Raw genomic sequence first — 14,609 nt, 5'->3', positions numbered from 1 at the left:
CGATCCAAAGAAGCCCTTCTCAGTTTCCTCAAAGACAGTGCTAATGGACTGCTCCACGAAACATAAGTGTAACTCTGTGAGATGAATTCACACATCACCAAGAAGTTTCTAAGAAAGCTTCGTTCTAGTTTGCAACTGAGTATTTCCTTTGTCACCGTAAGCTTCATTGCGCTATGAAGTATCTAATTGCAGATTTCTAGAAAAGTGTTAGCAAACTGATCACTGAAGAGAAACGTGTAACTCTGTGAGTTGCATTCACACCTGGCAATGCAGTTTCTCAGAGGCTTCTCTCCAGTTATTATGGGAGGATATTTGCTTTTTCAAAATAGCCCTCAATGAGCTCCAAATACACTTTGCAGAATCCAGGACAACAGTGTTAGCAAACTGTTCCAAGAAGGGAAGGTGGAACTCTGTGAGATGTAAGTCACACATTCCAGAAAGCAATCTCTAGAAGCTTCTTCTTCTAGTGTATTATGGTGAAGAGATTTCCCTTTTTCACCATGGGCCCTATGGGCCTCCTCACGTATAACTAACTTAAAGATTCCACGCAAGAGTGATAGCAACCTGGCTTCCTGAGGTTTAAGTTATAAGTCTGTGAGGTGAACTCACAGATCAGAAAGAAGTTTCTCAGAAAGCTTCTTTCACGTTTTGAACCGGATGAAATTTCCTTTCTCAGCGTAGGCCTCAATGCGATCCAAGAAGCCCTTCTCAGTTTCCTCAAAGACGTGTTAATGACTGCTCCACGAAACATAAGTGTACTCTGTGAGATGAATTCACCATCACCAAGAAGTTTCTAAGAAAGCTTCTTTACTAGTTTTCAACTGAGTATATTTCCTTTGTCACCGTAAGCTTCATTGCGCTATGAAGTATCTAATTGCAGATTTCTTAGAAAACCTGTGTTAGCAAACTGATCACTGAAGAGAAACCGTGTAACATCTGTGAGTTGCATTCAACACTCTGGCAATGCAGTTTCTCAGAGTAGCTTCTCTCGAGTTATTATGGGAGGATATTTGCCTGTTTCATCCATAGCCCTCATGAGCTCCCAAATATCACTTTGCAGATCCAGGGACACAGTGTGTTAGCAAACGGTTCCAAGAAGGGAAGGGTGGAACTCTGTGAGATGAAGTCACACATCAGAAAGCAAATCTCTAGAAAGCTTCTCTCTAGGGTATTGATGTGAGGAGATTTCCTTTTATCACCATGGGCCCCTATGGGGCTCCCAAGTATCACTTGAAAGACTCCACGAAAAGAGTGATAGCAAACTGCTTCCTGAGGTTTAAGTTATAAGTCTGTGAGGTGAACTCACAGATCAGAAAGAAGTTTCTCCAGAAAGCTTTTTCACGTTTTGAACGGATGAAATTTCCTTTCTCAGCGTAGGCCCAATGCGATCCAAAGAAGCCCTTCTCAGTTTCCTCAAAGACAGTGTTAATGGACTGCTCCACGAAACATAAGTGTAACTCTCTGAGATGAATTCACACATCACCAAGAAGTTTCTAAGAAAGCTTCTTTCTAGTTTTCAACTGAGTATATTTCCTTTGTCACCGTAAGCTTCATTGCGCTATGAAGTATCTAATTGCAGATTTCTAGAAAACTGTGTTAGCAAACTGATCACTGAGGAGATACGTATAACCCCTGTGAGCTGCATTCCCACATGGCAATGCAGTTTCTCAGAGAGCTTCTCTCCAGTTATTATGGGAGGATATTTTCTTTTTCCCCATAGCCCTCAATGAGCTCCCAAATATCACTTTGCGGAATCCAGGACAACAGTGTTAGCAAACTGTTCCAAGAAGGGAAGGGTGGAACTCTGTGAGATGAAGTCACACATCAGAAAGCAATCTCCAGAAAGCTTCTCTCTAGTTATTATGTGAGGAGATTTCCTTTTTCACCATGGGCCCCTATGGGCTCCCAAGTATCACTTGAAAGATTCCACGAAAAGAGTGATAGCAAACTGCTTCCTGAGGTTTAAGTTATAAGTCTGTGAGGTGAACTCACAGATCAGAAAGAAGTTTCTCAGAAAGCTTCTTTCACGTTTTGAACGGATGAAATTTTCTTTCTCAGCGTAGGCCTCAATGCGATCCAAAGAAGCCCTTCTCAGTTTCCTCAAAGACAGTGTTAATGGACTGCTCCACGAAACATAAGTGTAACTCTGTGAGATGAATTCACACATCACCAAGAAGTTTCTAAGAAGCTTCTTTCTAGTTTTCAACTGAGTATATTTCCTTTGTCACCGTAAGCTTCATTGCGCTATGAAGTATCTAATTGCAGATTTCTAGAAAACTGTGTTAGCAAACTGATCACTGAAGAGAAACGTGTAACTCTGTGAGTTGCATTCACACATGGCAATGCAGTTTCTCAGAGAGCTTCTCCAGTTATTATGGGAGGATATTTGCTTTTTCTCCATAGCCCTCAATGAGCTCCCAAATATCACTTTGCAGAATCCAGGACAACAGTGTTAGCAAACTGTTCCAAGAAGGGAAGGGTGGAACTATGTGAGATGAAGTCACACATCAGAAAGCAATCTCCAGAAAGCTTCTCTCTAGTTATTATGTGAGGAGATTTCCTTTTTCACCATGGGCCCCTATGGGCTCCCAAGTATCACTTGAAAGATTCCACGAAAAGAGTGATAGCAAACTGCTTCCTGAGGTTTAAGTTGTAAGTCTGTGAGGTGAACTCACAGATCAGAAAGAAGTTTCTCAGAAAGCTTCTTTCATGTTTTGAACGGATGAAATTTCCTTCTCAGCGTAGGCCTCAATGCGATCCAAAGAAGCCTTCTCAGTTTCCTCAATGACAGTGTTAATGGACTGCTCCACGAAACATAAGTGTAACTCTGTGAGATGAATTCACACATCACCAAGAAGTTTCTAAGAAAGCTTTCTAGTTTTCAACTGAGTATATTTCCTTTGTCACCGTAAGCTTCATTGCGATATGAAGTATCTAATTCAGATTTCTAGAAAACTGTGTTAGCAAACTGATCACTGAAGAGAAACGTGTAACTATGTGAGTTGCATTCACACCTGGCAATGCAGTTTCTCAGAGAGCTTCTCTCCAGTTATTATGGGAGGATTTGCTTTTTCACCATAGCCCTCAATGAGCTCCCAAATATCACTTTGCAGAATCCAGGACAACATTTCCACCTCACAAAGTTCCACCCTTCCCTTTTTGGAACAGTTTGCTAACCATGTTGTCCTGGATTCTGCAAAGTGATATTTGGGCTCATTGAGGGCTATGGTGAAAAACAGAATATCCTCCCATATAACTGGAGAGAAGCTCTCTGAGAAACTGCATTGCCATGTGTGAATGCAACTCACAGAGTTACACGTTTCTCTTCAGTGATCAGTTTGCTACAACAGTTTTCTAAGAATCTGCAGTTAGATACTTCAAGCGCAGTGAAGCTTACGGTGACAAAGGAATATACTCAGTTGAAACTAGAAAAGCTTTCTTAAACTTCTTGGTGATGTTGAATTCATCTCACAGAGTTCACTTAGTTTCGTGGAGCAGTCCTTAACACTGTCTTTGAGGAAACTGAGAAGGGCTTCTTTGGATCGCATTGAGGCCTACTGATAAAGAAATTTCATCCGTTCAAAACGTGAAAGAAGCTTCTGAGACACTTCTTTCTGATCTGTGAGTTCATCTCACAGACTTATAACTTAAACCTCAGGGACAGTTTGCTATCACTTTTTCGTGGAATCTTTAAAGTGATACTTGGGAGCCCATAATAGGGGCCATGGTGAAAAAGGAAATCTCCTCACATAATAACTGAGAGGAAGCTTTCTAGAGATTGCTTTCTATGTGTGACTTCACTCACAGAGTTCCACCCTTCCCTTCTTGGAACAGTTTGCTACCACGTTGTCCTGGATTCTGCAAAGTGATATTTGGGAGCTCATTGAGGGCTATGGTGAAAAAGCATATTCCTCCCATAATAACTGGAGAGAAGCTCTCTGAGAAACTGCATTGCCATGTGTGATGCAACTCACAGAGTTACACGTTTCTCTTCAGTGATCAGTTTGCTAACACAGTTTTCTAGAAATCTGCAGTTAGATACTTCATACGCAGTGAAGCTTACGGTGACAAAGGAAATATACTCAGTTGAAACTGAAAGAAGCTTTTTAGAAACTTCTTGGTGATGTGTGAATCATCTCACAGAGTTACACTTATGTTTCGTGGAGCAGTCCTTAACACTGTCTTTGAGGAAACTGAGAAGGGCTTCTTTGGATCGCATTGAGGCCTACGCTGATAAAGGAAATTTCATCCGTCAAAACGTGAAAGAAGCTTTCTGAGACCTTTCTGATCTGTGAGTTCATCTCACAGACTATAAACTAAACCTCAGGAAGCATTTTGCTATCACTTTTTCGTGGAATCTTAAAGTGATACTTGGGAGCCCATAATAGGGCCCATGGTGAAAAAGGAAATCTCCTCACATAATAACTAGAGAGAAGCTTTCTAGAGATTGCTTTCTGATGTGTGACTTCATCTCACAGAGTTCCACCCTTCCCTTCTTGGAACAGTTTGCTAACACTGTTGTCCTGGATTCTGCAAAGTGTATTTTGGGAGCTCATTGAGGGCTATGGTGAAAAAGCAATATCCTCCCATAATAACTGGAGAGAAGCTCTCTGAGAACTGCATTGCCATTTGTGAATGCAACTCACAGAGTTACACGTTTTCCCTCAGTGATCAGTTTGCTAACACAGTTTTCTAGAAATCTGCAGTTAGATACTCTAGCGCAGTGAAGCTTACGTGACAAAGGAAATATACTCAGTTGAAAACTAGAAAGAAGCTTTCTTAGAAACTTCTTGGTGATGTGTGATTCATCTCACAGATTTACACTTATGTTTCGTGGACAGTCCATTAACACTGTCTTTGAGGAAACTGAGAAGGGCTTCTTTGGATCGCATTGAGGCCTACGCTGATAAAGGAAATTTCATCCGTTCAAAACGTGAAAGAAGCTTTCTGAGACACTTCTTTCTGATCTGTGAGTTCATCTCACAGACTTATAACTTAAACCTCAGGAGCAGTTTGCTATCACTGTTTTCGTGGAATCTTTAAAGTGATACTTGGGAGCCCATAATAGGGCCCAGGGTGAAAAGAAATCTCCTCACATAATAACTAGAGAGAAGCTTTCTAGAGATTGCTTTCTATTGTGGACTTCATCTCACAGATTTCCACCCTTCCCTTCTTGGAACAGTTTGCTACCACGTTTGTCCGGGATTCTGCAAAGTGATATTTGGAGCTCATTGAGGGCTATGGTGAAAAGCAGATATCCTCCCATAATAACTGGAGAGAAGCTCTCTGAGAAACTGCATTGCCATGTGTAATGCAACTCACAGAGTTACACGTTTCTCTTCATGATCAGTTTGCTAACACAGTTTTCTAGAAATCTGCAGTTAGATACTTCATAGCGCAGTGAAGCTTACGGTGACAAAGGAAATATACTCAGTTGAAAACTAGAAGAAGCTTTTAGAAAACTTCTTGGTGATGTGTGAATTCATCTCACGAGTTACACTTATGTTTCGTGGAGCAGTCCATTACACTGTCTTTGAGGAAACTGAGAAGGGCTTCTTTGGATCGCATTGAGGCCTACGCTGATAGGAAATTTCATCCGTCAAAACGTGAAAGAAGCTTTCTGAGACATTCTTTCTGATCTGTGAGTTCATCTCACAGACTTATAACTTAAACCTCAGGAAGCGTTTGCTATCACTTTTCGTGGAATCTTTAAAGTGATCTTGGGAGCCCATATAGGGCCCATGGTGAAAAAGAAATCTCCTCACATAATAACTAGAGAGAAGCTTTCTAGGATTGCTTTCTGATGTGTGACTTCATCTCACAGAGTTCCACCCTTCCCTTCTTGGAACAGTTTGCTAACCTGTTGTCCTGGATTCTGCAAAGTGATATTTGGGAGCTCATTGAGGGCTATGGTGAAAAAGCAAATATCCTCCCATAATAACTGGAGAGAAGCTCTCTGAGAAACTGCATTGCCATTTGTGAATGCAACTCACAGAGTTACACGTTCTCTCTCAGTGATCAGTTTGCTAACACAGTTTCTAGAAATCGGCAGTTAGATACTTCATAGCGCAGTGAAGCTTACGTGACAAAGGAAATATACTCATTGAAAACTAGAAAGAAGCTTTCTTAGAAACTTCTTGGTGATGTGAAGTCATCCACAGTTACACTTATGTTTCGTGGAGCAGTCCATTAACACTGTCTTTGAGGAAACTGAGAAGGGCTTCTTTGGATCGCATTGAGGCCTACGCTGATAAAGGAAATTTCATCATCCGTTCAAAACGTGAAAGAAGCTTTCTGAGACACTTCTTTCTGCTTGTGAGTTCATCTCACAGACTTATAACTTAAACCTCAGGAGCAGTTTGCTATCACTCTTTTCGTGGAATCTTTAAAGTGATACTTGGGAGCCCATATGGGCCCATGGTGAAAAAGGAAATCTCCTCACATAATAACTAGAGAGAAGCTTTCTAGAGATTGCTTTCTGATGTGTGACTCACTACAGAGTTCCACCCTTCCCTTCTTGGAACAGTTTGCTACACATGTTGTCCTGGATTCTGCAAAGTGATATGGGGAGCTCATTGAGGGCTATGGTGAAAAGCAATATCCTCCCATAAAACTGGAGAGAACTCTCTGAGAACTGCATTGCCATGTGTGAATGCAACTCACAGAGTTACACGTTTCTCTTCAGTGATCAGTTTGCTAACACATTTTTTCTAGAAATCTGCAGTTAGATACTTCATAGCGCAGTGAAGCTTACGGTGACAAAGGATATACTCAGTTGAAAACTAGAAAAAAGCTTTCTTAGAAACTTCTTGGTGATGTGTGAATTCATCTCAAGAGTTACACTTATGTTTCGTGGAGCAGTCCATTAACACTGTCTTTGAGGAAACTGAGAGGGGCTTCTTTGGATCGCATTGAGGCCTACGCTGATAAAGGAAATTTCATCCGTTCAAAACTGGAAAGAAGCTTTCTGAGAAACTTCTTTCTGATCTGTGAGTTCATCTCACAGACTTATACTTAAACCTCAGGAGCAGTTTGCTATCACTCTTTTCGTGGAATCTTTAAAGTGATACTTGGGAGCCCAAATAGGGGCCCATGGTGAAAAAGGAAATCTCCTCACATAATAACTAGAGAGAAGCTTTCTAGAGATTGCTTCTGATGTGTGACTTCATCTCACAGAGTTCCACCCTTCCCTTCTTGGAACAGTTTGCTACACTGTTGTCCTGGATTCTGCAAAGTGATATTTGGGAGCTCATTGAGGGCTATGTGAAAAAGCAATATCCTCCCATAATAACTGGAGAGAAGCTCTCTGAGAACTGCATTGCCATGTGTGAATGCAACTCACAGAGTTACACGTTTTCTCTCAGTGATCAGTTTGCTAACACAGTTTTCTAGAAATCTGCAGTTAGATACTTCATAGCGCTGTGAGCTTACGTGTGACAAGGAAATATACTCAGTTGAAAACTAGAAAGAAGCTTTCTTAGAAACTTCTTGGTGAGTGTGAATTCATCTCACAGAGTTAACTTATGTTTCGTGGAGCAGTCCATTAACACTGTCTTTGAGGAACTGAAAGGGCTTCTTTGGATCGCATTGAGGCCTACGCTGATAAAGGAAATTTCATCCGTTCAAAACGTGAAAGAAGCTTTCTGAGACACTTCTTTCTGATCTTGAGTTCATCTCACAGACTTATAACTTAAACCTCGGAAGCATTTTGCTATCACTCTTTTCGTGGAATCTTTAAAGTGATACTTGGGAGCCCATAATAGGGGCCCATGGTGAAGGAAATCTCCTCACTATAACTAGAGAGAAGCTTTCTAGAGATTGCTTTCTGATGTGTGACTTCATCTCACAGAGTTCCACCCTTCCCTTCTTGGAACAGTTTGCTACCACTGTTGTCCTGGATTCTGCAAAGTGATATTTGGGAGCTCATTGAGGGCTATGGTGAAAAGCAATATCCTCCCAAATAACTGGAGAGAACTCTCTGAGAAACTGCATTGCATGTGTGAGGCAACTCACAGAGTTACACGTTTCTCTTCAGTGATCAGTTTGCTAACACAGTTTTCTAGAAATCTGCAGTTAGATACTTCATAGCGCAGTGAAGCTTACGTGACAAAGGAAATATACTCAGTTGAAAACTAGAAAGAAGCTTTCTTAGAAACTTCTGGTGATGTGTGAATTCATCTACAGAGTTACACTTATGTTTCGTGGAGCAGTCCATTACACTGTCTTTGAGGAAACTGAGAAGGGCTCTTTTGGATCGCATTGAGGCCTACCTATAAAGAAATTTCATCCGTTCAAACGTGAAAGAAGCTTTCTGAGAACTTCTTTCTGATCTGTGAGTTCATCTCACAGACTTATAACTTAAACCTCAGGAAGCAGTTTGCTATCACTCTTTTCGTGGAATCTTTAAAGTGATACTTGGGAGCCCATAATAGGGGCCCATGGTGAAAAAGGAAATCTCCTCACATAATAACTAAGAGAAGCTTTCTAGAGATTGCTTTCTGATGTGTGACTTCATCTCACAGAGTTCCACCCTTCCCTTCTTGGAACAGTTTGCTACACTGTGGTCCTGGATTCTGCAATGTATTTTGGGAGCTCATTGAGGGCTATGGTGAAAAAGCAAATATCCTCCCATAATAACTGGAGAGAAGCTCTCTGAGAAACTGCATTGCCATTGTGAATACTCACAGAGTTACACGTTCTCTCTCAGTGATCATTTTGCTAACACAGTTTTCTAGAAATCTGCAGTTAGATACTTCATAGCGCAGTGAAGCTTACGTGACAAGGAATATAACTCAGTTGAAAACTAGAAAGAAGCTTTCTTAGAAACCTTGGTGATGTGTGAATTCATCTCACAGAGTTACACTTATGTTTCGTGGAGCAGTCCATTAACACTGTCTTTGAGGAAACTGAGAGGCTTCTTTGGATCGCATTGAGGCCTACGCTGATAAGGAAATTTCATCCGTTCAAAACGTGAAAGAAGCTTTCTGAGAAACTTCTTTCTGATCTGTGAGTTCATCTCACAGACTTATAACTTAAACCTCAGGAAGCAGTTTGCTATCATCTTTTCGTGAATCTTTAAAGTGATACTTGGGAGCCCATATAGGGGCCCATGGTGAAAAAGGAAATCTCCTCACATAATAACTAGAGAGAGCTTTCTAGAGATTGCTTTCATGTGTGACTTCACTCACAGAGTTCCACCCTTCCCTTCTTGGAACAGTTGCTACCACTTGTCCTGGATTCTGCAAAGTGATATTTGGGAGCTCATTGAGGGCTATGGTGAAAAACAATACCCTCCCATAATAACTGGAGAGAAGCTCTCTGAGAAACTGCATTGCCATTTGTGAATGCAACTCACAGAGTTACACGTTTCTCTTCATGATCAGTTTGCTAACACAGTTTTCTAGAATCTGCAGTTAGATACTTCATAGCGCAGTGAACTACGGTGACAAAGGAAATATACTCAGTTGAAAACTAGAAAGAAGCTTCTTAGAAACTTCTTGGTGATGTGTGAATTCATCTCACAGAGTTACACTTATGTTTCGTGGAGCAGTCCATTAACACTGTCTTTGAGAAAACTGAGAAGGGCTTCTTTGGATCGCTTTGAGGCTACGCTGATAAGGAAATTTCATCCGTTCAAAACGTGAAAGAAGCTTCTGAGAACTTCTTTCTGATCTGTGAGTTCATCTCACAGACTTATAACTTAAACCTCAGGAGCAGTTTGCTATCACTCTTTCGTGGAATCTTTAAAGTGATACTTGGGCCCATAATAGGGGCCCATGGTGAAAAAGGAAATCTCCTCACATAATAACTAGAGAGAAGCTTTCTAGAATTGCTTTCTGATGGGTGACTTCACACACAGTTCCACCCTTCCCTTCTTGACAAGTTTGCTACCACACTGTTGTCCTGGATTCTGCAAAGTGAATTTGGGAGCTCATTGAGGCTATGGTGAAAAAGCAATATCCTCCCTAATAACTGGAGAGAAGCTCTCTGAGAAACTGCATTGCCATGTGGAATGCAACTCACAGAGTTACACGTTTCTCTTCAGTGATCAGTTTGCTAACACAGTTTTCTAGAAATCTGCAGTTAGATACTTCATGCGCAGTGAAGCTTACGTGACAAAGGAAATATACTCAGTTGAAAACTAGAAAAGCTTCTTAGAAACTTCTTGGTGATGTGTGAATTCATCTCACAGAGTTACACTTATGTTCGTGGAGCAGTCCATTAACACTGTCTTTGAGGAAACTGAGAAGGGCTTCTTTGGATCGCATTGAGGCCTCCGCTGATAAAGGAAATTTCATCCGTTCAAACGTGAAAAGCTTTCTAGAACTTCTTCTGATCTGTGAGTTCATCTCACAGACTTATAACTTAAACCTCAGGAAGCAGTTTCTATCACTCTTTTCGTGGAATCTTTAAAGTGATACTTGGGAGCCATAATAGGGGCCCATGGTGAAAAAGGAAATCTCCTCACATAATAACTAGAGAGAAGCTTCTAGAGATTGCTTTCTGATGTGTGACTTCACCTCACAGAGTTCCACCCTCCCTTCTTGGAACAGTTGCTACCACTGTTGTCCTGGATTCTGCAAAGTGATATTTGGGAGCTCATTGAGGGCTATGGTGAAAAAGCAATATCCTCCCATAATACTGGAGAGAAGCTCTCTGAGAAACTGCATTGCCATGTGTGAATGCACTCACAGAGTTACACGTTTCTCTTCAGTGATCAGTTTGCTAACACAGTTTTCTAGAAATCTGCAGTTAGATACTTCATAGCGCAGTGAAGCTTACGGTGACAAGGTATACTCATTTGAAAACTAGAAAGAAGCTTTCTTAGAAACTTCTTGGTGATGTGTGAATTCATCTCACACAGAGTTACACTTATGTTTCGTGGAGCAGTCCATTAACACTGTCTTTGAGGAAACTGAGAAGGCTTCTTTGGATCGCATTGAGGCTACGCTATAAAGGAAATTTCATCCGTTCAAAACGTGAAAGAAGCTTTCTGAGACACTTCTTTCTGATCTGTGAGTTCATCTCACAGACTTATAACTTAAACCTCAGGAAGCATTTTGCTATCACTTTTTCGTGGAATCTTTAAAGTGAACTTGGGACCCATAAGGGGCCCATGGTGAAAAAGGAAATCTCCTCACATAATAACTAGAGAGAAGCTTTCTAGAGATTGCTTTCTGATGTGTGACTTCATCTCACAGAGTTCCACCCTTCCCTTCTTGGAACAGTTTGCTACACTGTTGTCCTGGATTCTGCAAAGTGATATTTGGGAGCTCATTGAGGGCTATGGTGAAAAGCAAAATATCCTCCCATAATAACTGGAGAGAATCCTGAGAAACTGCATTGCCATTTGTGAATGCAACTCACAGAGTTACACGTTTCTCTCAGTGATCAGTTTGCTAACACAGTTTTCTAGAAATCTGCAGTTAATACTTCATAGCGCAGTGAAGCTTACGGTGACAAGGAAATATACTCAGTTGAAAACTGAAAGAAGCTTCTTAGAAACTTCTTGGTGAGTGTGTGAATTCATCTCACAGAGTTACACTTATGTTTCGTGGAGCAGTCCATTAACCACTGTCTTTGAGGACCTGAGAAGGCTTCTTTTGGATCGCATTGAGGCCTACGCTTAAAGGAAATTTCATCCGTTCAAAACGTGAAAGAACTTTCTGAGACACTTCTTTCTGATCTGTGAGTTCATCTCACAGACTTATAACTTAAACCTCAGGGACAGTTTGCTATCACTCTTTTCGTGGAATCTTTAAAGTGATACTTGGGAGCCCATAATAGGGGCCCATGGTGAAAGAATCTCCTCACATAAACTAGAGAGAAGCTTTCTAGAGATTGCTTTCTGATGTGTGACTTCACTCACAGAGTCCCACCCTTCCCTTCTTGGAACAGTTTGCTACCACTGTTGTCCTGGATTCTGCAAAGTGATATTTGGGAGCTCATTGAGGGCTATGGTGAAAAAAGCATATCCTCCCATAATAACTGGAAGAAGCTCTCTGAGAAACTGCATTGCCATGTGTGAATGCAACTCACAGAGTTACACGTTTCTCTCCAGTGATCAGTTTGCTACACACAGTTTTCTAAAATCTGCAGTTAGATTTCATAGCGCAGTGACCTTACGGTGACAAAGGAAATATACTCAGTTGAAAACTAGAAAGAAGCTTTCTTAGAACTTCTTGGTGATGTGTGAATTCATCTCACAGAGTTACACTTATGTTTCGTGGGCAGTCCATTAACACTGTCTTTGAGAAACTGAGAAGGGCTTCTTTGGATCGCATTGAGGCCTACGCTGATAAAGGAAATTTCATCCGTTCAAAACGTGAAGAAGCTTTCTGAGAAACTTCTTTCTGATCTGTGAGTTCATCTCACAGACTTATAACTTAACCCTCAGGAAGCAGTTTGCTATCACTCTTTCGTGGAATCTTTAAAGTGATCTTGGAGCCCATAATAGGGGCCCATGGTGAAAAAGGAAATCTCCTCACATAATAACTAGGAGAAGCTTTCTAGAGATTGCTTTCTGATGTGGACTTCATCTCACAGAGTTCCACCCTTCCCTTCTTGGAACAGTTTGCTACCACTGTTGTCCTGGATTCTGCAAAGTGATATTTGGGAGCTCATTGAGGGCTATGGTGAAAAAGCAAATATCCTCCCATAATAACTGGAGAGAAGCTCTCTGAGAAACTGCATTGCCATTGTGAATGCAACTCACAGAGTTACACGTTTCTCTCATTGATCAGTTTGCTAACACAGTTTTCTAGAATCTGCAGTTAGATACTTCATAGCGCAGTGAAGCTTACGGTGACAAAGGAAATATACTCAGTTGAAAACTAGAAAGAAGCTTTCTAGAACTTCTTGGTGATGTGGTAATTCATCTCACAGAGTTACACTTATGTTTCGTGGAGCAGTCCATTAACACTGTCTTTGAGGAAACTGGAAGGGCTTCTTTGGATCGCATTGAGGCCTACGCTGATAAAGGAAATTTCATCCGTTCAAAACGTGAAAGAAGCTTTCTGAGACACTTCTTTCTGATCTGTGAGTTCATCTCACAGACTTATAACTTAAACCTCAGGAGCAGTTTGCTATCACTCTTTTCGTGGAATCTTTAAAGTGATACTTGGGAGCCCATAATAGGGGCCCATGGTGAAAGAAATCTCCTCACATAATAACTAAGAGAAGCTTTCTAGAGATTGCTTTCTGATGTGTGACTTCATCTCACAGAGTTCCACCCTTCCCTTCTTGGAACAGTTTGCTCCCACTGTTGTCTCTGGATTCTGCAAAGTGATATTTGGGAGCTCTTGAGGGCTATGGTGAAAAGCAATATCCTCCATAATAACTGGAGAGAAGCTCTCTGAGAAACTGCATTGCCATTGTGAATGCAACTCACAGAGTTACACGTTTCTCTTCAGTGATCAGTTTGCTAACACAGTTTTCTAGAAATCTGCAGTTAGATACTTCATAGCGCAGTGAAGCTTACGGTGACAAAGGAAATATACTCAGTTGAAAACTAGAAAGAAGCTTTCTAGAAACTTCTTGGTGATGTGTGATTCATCTCACAGGTTACACTTATGTTTCGTGGAGCAGTCCATTAACACTGTCTTTGAGGAAACTGAGAAGGCTTCTTTGAATCGCATTGAGGCCTACCTGATAAAGGAAATTTCACTCGTTCAAAACGTGAAGAAGCTTTCTGAGACACTTCTTTCTGATCTGTGAGTTCATCTCACAGACTTAAAACTTAACCCTCAGGAGCAGTTTGCTATCACTCTTTTCGTGGAATCTTTAAAGTGATACTTGGAGCCCATAATAGGGGCCCATGGTGAAAAAGGAAATCTCCTCACATAACTAGAGAGAAGCTTTCTAGAGATTGCTTTCTGATGTGTGACTTCACTCACAGAGTTCCACCCTTCCCTTCTTGGAACAGTTTGCTAACACTGTTGTCCTGGATTCTGCAAAGTGATATTTGGGAGCTCATTGAGGGCTATGGTGAAAAAGCAATATCCTCCCATAAACTGGAGAGAAGCTCTCTGAGAAACTGCATTGCCATGTGTGAATGCAACTCACAGAGTTACACGTTTCTCTTCAGTGATCAGTTTTGCTAACACAGTTTTCTAGAAATCTGCAGTTAGATACTTCATAGCGCAGTGAACTCTTACGGTGACAAAGGAAATATACTCAGTTGAAAACTAAAGAAGCTTTCTTAGAAACTTCTTGGTGATGTGTGATTCATCTCACAGTTTACACTTATTTTCGTGGAGCAGTCCATTAACACTGTCTTGAGGAAACTGAGAGGGCTTCTTTGGATCATTGAGGCCTACTGATAAAGGAAATTCAATCCGTTCAAAACGTGAAAGAAGCTTTCTGAGAAACTTCTTTCTGATCTGTGAGTTCATCTCACAGACTTATAACTTAAACCTCAGGAGCAGTTTTGCTATCACTCTTTTCGTGGAATCTTTAAAGTGATACTTGGGAGCCCATAATAGGGGCCCATGGTGAAAAAGGAAATCTCCTCACATAATAACTAGAGAGAAGCTTCTAGAGATTGCTTTCATGTGTGACTTCATCTCACAGAGTTCCACCCTTCCTTCTTTGAACAAGTTTTCTACACA

This window comes from Rhinopithecus roxellana, chromosome 17 (assembly GCF_007565055.1).
Source record: "Rhinopithecus roxellana isolate Shanxi Qingling chromosome 17, ASM756505v1, whole genome shotgun sequence".
Classification (NCBI taxonomy): domain Eukaryota; kingdom Metazoa; phylum Chordata; class Mammalia; order Primates; family Cercopithecidae; genus Rhinopithecus; species Rhinopithecus roxellana.
The sequence above is the reverse complement of the archived record's forward strand: the minus strand, read 5'-3'. Positions refer to the sequence as shown.